General features: G+C 38.4%; 1 long non-coding RNA gene across 1 annotated transcript in view; it reads left to right on the top strand.

The window, feature by feature from the left end:
* Positions 1-1523: 1523 nt before the first annotated feature.
* LOC134201128 (uncharacterized) overlaps positions 1524-6529 on the top strand; it is a 53053-nt gene continuing 48047 nt past the window's right edge. Inside the window, exon 1 of the long non-coding RNA XR_009976328.1 lies at positions 1524-2679. This is a non-coding gene — a long non-coding RNA (uncharacterized LOC134201128). The remainder of the gene's footprint in view (positions 2680-6529) is intronic.

Genomic DNA, 6529 nt, shown 5'->3' with positions numbered 1-6529 from the left:
TGAGAATTGAAGACACGAGTGGATGAAAGGGTTAAGTACCGTTTGTAAGGTTTTTATGTTTTTACATTGAATGAAGGTGTTATGTGCCTATAAACCATATTAGACCTTAAAACTCTGGGTTAAAAGGCTATTTTTAGAAATTGCATGTGATGAAGGAGTTATGTACGAATAAAAACTACAACTAACAAAAGTTTTTTGCCCGTTTTCTCAAAATTAAGAAATTGTATCATATATCCCCTTCATCCACTCAGGTCTTCAATAAAAACTAATGTTTCAAAGTGACTGCAGTTGTGGTGTCTATGGACTCCAGCCCGTCTCCAGGTGGGCCGTGAGCTCGTCAACCCATCTAATCAGTAAATAAATAAAATATGTAGGCTTACTATCACATTTGCTACAAGCTGGTATGAGCATGCCCTATGGGCCTCAGCCATTCCTGATAGTGGACTAGGGATTTCAAATGAAGACCATGTCTCCACTGTTCAAATGAAGTCGAGCAGTACGTGTCATTAGGCGAACGAAGTTATCGCTTCAGCCACCGCGTCCCTGGTTTCTTTATTGGTGAAGAAAAAACCCATGTTGTACATAACTCGTCCCTATAACCATCATGACGAGTCCCGTACCAATGACGACGACTATTTCTAATAGAAACATGGAATGGAAATAAATGTTTTCGTCGAGAACTTTCAAGTTCCATGCATGCAAAATTAGTGCATTTTGGGGTAAGCAAGGCGGTATAATTGATTCTCAATTTAGCTCAATTAGTGTTTTCTGAAGGTGGAAGGATAGTACTAGCTCCAAAAGCTTCACACCAGAAGAGCCATTGTGTAGTTACCATTTTTCCAGCCAAAATAGAGGAACGTGGATTAAGACTATCGTATCTCATGAAGTCATCTTTTTTTTTCTTTTCTTAGATGGGTGGACGATCTCACAGCCCACCTGGTGTTAAGTGGTTACTGGAGCTCATAGACATTTACAACGTAAATGCGCCACCCACCTTGAGATATAAGTTGTAAGGTCTCAGTATAGTTACAACGGCTGCCCCACCCTTCAAGCCGAAACGCATTACTGCTTCATGGCAGAAATAGGCGCGGTGGTGGTACCTACCCGTGCGGACTCACATGAGGTCCTACCACCAGTAAAAGGGCTATTGTTAATAATATTAATGGAGTTGGGCGACGTGTGAATTCGCCCGGCTATTCACCACCACCCTGCCTATTTATACCGCGAAGCAGTAGCCCCAAGCAGTAATACATTCGGGATTGAAGGGCGGGGCAGCTGTTGTACTGTAAAACTGAGACTTGGAAATCATAACTCAAGGTGGGTAGCGGCATGTACCGTATTGACCAGGACCTGACTGGTACGTGATCGTGTCCACTAATGTGAGCAACAAAAATAAAACTGTCAGTAATCAATGTCACCTTGTCGTTTGAAACTATCACAGATCTGCGAAGCTGTAACACCAAACTGATTTTCTAATTTATGTAATTTAGCTGAGGTATTTACCTATCTTCTTGTGTGTCTTTTTTATTCAATTCTAAATACAAAACTTCGGACCCAACGGCTTGCATGGTCACGGAAGACTTTAAACATTACTTTTGATAGTTTCTTCGATAACTAAATTATTTTCTAAGACTTTCTAGAAAATTCTCAGAATACGACAACGCTTACAAAATTTAGGTATTTGTCAGTGAACCATTAGTAAAAACTTGCTCAAGGATTTTAGGTTATTATTATTATTATTTTAATATTCCAGCGCGGTAAATATATTTATTTTAATGCCACCAAGAGTGGGGTTCGTCGATAGTGCCTATGTGTGTTTCTGGATGCCTCGTTTAGGCATAAGCACGACCAAGCAGTTCGTACAAGGTTAAATTGAATGAATTTGAGTTACGCCTCGTCTCGCCATTTGGACTACGCGAGTCGCGCGCGCGCCACCTCCCGCCGCACGAACGAAGTTTAACGCGACCGAAAAAAAAACGCCCTCTGCCCTTTTCGCCCTCGAAAAATCACCCTCGTAAACCACCCTCGGTTTCCAAGCCCTTCAAACGAGCACACCGTTAAAACGCCCCAAGAACCTTCCAACAGCCGGATGCCCGGTACGAATCGAAAAAAAAAACCCTTTTCCTCCCGCGGCGTTTCGTAACTATAAACGCGATACATTGCTAAAACAAAACGCGATCATTTTACTGGACATTTTATTTATTTATTTTTTTCGTAACCTCTGTGCCTTTTTGCCGTTAATCTTTCGAATAGTCATTCAGGTTAAGTTCTGTCGAATTTTTAGCCCTTATCAAGGCATTATCCGGTTTTATCTGTTACTTATTTTATCGGTGTTGTGCGTTCAAAAGTGTCCGTCGAGTGCGAGTGGCGCGCGCGCGCCGGCTGTCGGCCATTTGTTAGGCCTAAATAAGCGGCAGCCGCGGGCAGATGCGAAATTTTTGCACAAATATCGATCGAAAGAATCCAATAAGATTCTTATAGGCCTATTTAGAAAATTGTCGGAAAACACTGTGTAGACGTTCTATTATCGATTTAAAGTGATTTTCGGTCAAGGAACACGTTTCGAATATGAATTTTGAACGAATTCGTGAAGTGCTAGTGTCGGAACTCGGTGCGAGTCGCGAAAGTGTTTGCTGATACTCGTAGGATGGATACAGTTCGACAATTCCCGATCTAAATGTAAGTACAATGTCTTATAAATCCAAATCATAAATAAAATATAGGTAAAATATATTTGATTACGTATTTTTGTAAGGTTTTATTGAGCGCGGAAGACAAACGATCGCGGCACTAAGCAATAAATTGTTTTTCAACCAAAAAAGCAACGAATGCTATCAAAGGCTTATAAAACGAAATTAACACTGTTTTTTATGATTGTATTAATTTAAAATTAACTAAATATGAGTGCGTGAAATAGCTGGAAAATCGATGCAGAAATTATTAAAATTATTCCAAGATTAGATTTCGATCACAAAGAATTGACTTAGTTAGGCTCGTGTTTGTCCGCGTCAACGAGGAAACCATTTATTAATTTAGCAAAATAAGAATATTTTAATGTAAAAATTGAATTTACATAATACCCCATAATGTAATAATATCTTGATTGTACTAGAAATATTTTATAGTTTCACTCGGGTAAGATTTTGCGCTGTACACAAAGCATATTGTAAGGACTTAATAAAAATAATATTTTGTGTGAATTACGTGTACTTCAATGAAATTATCTGAATTTAATTATTATTTATAGCATTTTTTTTTCTTATAGAATATCGCTCACCAACTCTTTGAGTGCGAGAGAAGTTTCTCATATTTTTTTAACGAAATTAAAAGTCGATTTCTTTTTCTTTATTATTAATATTTATTTATTAATCTTTCTTTTTAATCTCTATTTTATTAATAATCCTTGTTATTAATCTAAACAGTAGATAATCAAAAAGTATTCGGTCCATTGCCATAAAAATTTCACTGTAATTTCTTAGGCCGAAATTCATCAAAGATCTAAATCTATCACTAGGCAAACTTACAAACTGAACTAGAGTCTGGCTTACGAAATTCGATCTACAAGATTCATACTTCTATAGCGTATGAACAAACAAAAAAAATCACATTTTTATTCTTTTGACGTATCAGAACCGCAACAGAATCTAGATTTCTCGCGAGCGAGCAATGTGCTTAAATAAAAGTTAACACCTATTTGTTTTTTTGTTTTAAGGTACGTATCCAAAATATTGTAATTGTTTAACTTTTGTAAATCTTAAATATCCTTCTCGTTACGTTGATAATCCTCTGAATAAATTTCTTTTGGACTATCTTTGACAGGCTCAGTCTATGCCCGCCTAAAGTAAAGCGTATCTGGTCCGACGACCAAATTCGACTTCTATATCTGAACCTTCTTCCGTATACCTATTGTTACAGCTAAATTGTCGCCTCACTCAAAATAGAAATTGCGTAAATTACGAAATCATAAATACAGGTTTGAGTCAAAAAATCGCAACGTCGCAATGCTGTAGGTGGTACTTAATAAGACTGCTATTTTTATAATTTCTAGACGTAAAGAAGGAGGATTTCAAGGTATGTACCATCGTTCTGTTTGTTTCTGCCGCGATGCCGTCACGCATTCTGAGGGAAGGACACTTAGAAAATACGATAGAGACGTAGACTTCGAATCTCCAGAGGATTGACCCATTTCACGGTGTTGTAAGCCCACTGAGTTTCTCGCAGGATCTCAGTGGGTCGGGTTCCTGATGGTAGATTCAGCGAAGCTCTTGTTAAGGCTCGTGTTAGCAACGTCCTCAGGTTAGAGCCCTGTGAGCTCACCTACTCGCTTAGTTACGCTTGCATAATCTTCTAGGTAATTACCAGATAAGAAGAAAAAAAATGGGAACTATGGGGTTCGGATTCACCTTACACCGGTCAGTCAGTAAACTCAATCACCCATTAACGCAATGACGAAAAGATAACTCATTCTTGAAATGTCATAAAGTTTATCATTAGCTCTTAAAATTGCAGTTAAAGTAAGTTGTGCATTTAGCAGCTTTATTGCTTGAAGCGATCTCTCCAGGAAATGGGACAACGCAAGTTGTAAGTTTTTTTATTGCATAGATGTGTGGACGAGCCCACCTGGTGTTAAGTGGTTACTGGAGCCCAAAGACATCTACTACGTAAATGCCGGCACCCACCTTGAGATATGAGTTCTAAGGTCTCAGTAAAGTTACAAGGGCTGCCCCGCCCTTCAAACCGAAACGCATTACTGCTTCACGGCAGAAATAGATAGGGTGGTGGTACCTACTCGTGCGGACTCACAAGAGATCCTACCTCCAGTAATATAACCAACCAAGTCCAAAACGGCCAAATATCTCTGTGTTCTGTTAGTTTTAATTAGTGATGTGAAATATTTAAAGGACAATACCTTTGTTTCGTTTTCATTTTCAAACCAGAGAGCCGTTTTTGATGAAATTCGGCATTGGAACTTTGAACCCTGGGTAAGAGTACCTTAAAGGCGGACTACCTTATATCGCATAGCGGAGTATATTGATCTTCGTCCACCCGATGTAGAGTGTAGGACGCCAGAAATTAAAATTTCACTAAAACAGTAAGCGATTGTCGATTTTAATTCTATTCATACTCATTTAAATTTTTGACTTTAAAAACATACTGCTTTTGATCCACGTCCTAGTGAAAATAAGACTAGCCCAATAAACTTTTGCCTACTGAGTTTCTCGCCGGATCTCCTCAGTGGGTCGCGATTCCGATCCGGTGGTAGATTCAGCGAAGCACTGCTCTTGCCAGGGCTAGCGTTAGCAAATACTTTCAAGTTGAGCTCTACCCGTCCGGGCGTAGCTTTTGAGACTAGCGAATAGGTAAGAAAAAACAATAAACTAAATGAGCGTAGAGTTTTATCTTGCACGCGACTAAATTCTTATCATTTAGGCCTATTGGTCAATTGAAATAGATTATGGGGCTCCAAGCTTCTAACAGACTACCGATGGAGCTATAACTCCGGCTATAGCATCGAGAAGGATCATGAATAAAACATTTAGGCTACTAGCGAATAGGTAGGAAAAAACAATAAACTAAATGCGTGTAAAGTTTTATCATGCACGCGACTAAATTCTTATCATTTAGGCCTATTGGTCAATTGAAATAGATTATGGGGCTCCAAGCTTCTAACAGACTACCGATGGAGCTATAACTCCGGCTATAGCATCGAGAAGGATCATGAATAAAACATTTAGGCTACTAGCGAATAGGTAGGAAAAAACAATAAACTAAATGCGTGTAAAGTTTTATCATGCACGCGACTAAATTCTTATCATTTAGGCCTATTGGTCAATTGAAATAGATTACGGGGCTCCAAGCTTCCAACAGACTACCGATGGAGCTATAACTCCGGCTATAGCATCGAGAAGGTTCTTGAAGAAAAGCTCAACTTTATCCAGTGGGATGATCAGATATAAACGGGTGCACACGGGAATGAAGATGCACACCTTAAGACATGGATTTAAGGTCTCCGTTGAAATCGCAATGTTTGCTTTACGACGTAAAGAAGAATTTATTTAAATTAAATGAATATTATTCTTAATTTTGTTACCATTAAATTGTGTTTAGTTGTATGGGAAAGCTTATCTATGAGCTACGCAGCTTTTGGATCCGTCGCCTTCTATCGGAAAAGGCGAATTTGATCCTTTTTAGAACAGAGGATATCCTAAAACAATTTATCTAAAATTACAGTCCTGATCTATCTATCTATAGTTTGATCTACTTTAAAATCGAATTGATCAATTTATTGTTGTTTTAACATAACTCTTAGCCGGCTTAACCTAATAGGTGTATGGCTCTAATAAAGAATTAAAAAAAAAGTATAACTCTTCTTTTGCGAATTGTTTATAATTATGTACCACCATTTCGCCTTTTATCGCATTGGGAACAAAAATCTTAGGACAAAGGGTATGGCGGCATCAGGGTTGTGATGCTTAGGTACCCACTTAATATCTTGTGAGATCGTTCTTTTAAGTCGACACAAATAGAA

Source organism: Bombyx mori, chromosome 23 (genome assembly GCF_030269925.1).
Source record: "Bombyx mori chromosome 23, ASM3026992v2".
Classification (NCBI taxonomy): Eukaryota; Metazoa; Arthropoda; class Insecta; order Lepidoptera; family Bombycidae; genus Bombyx; species Bombyx mori.
The sequence above is the reverse complement of the archived record's forward strand: the minus strand, read 5'-3'. Positions and strand labels throughout refer to the sequence as shown.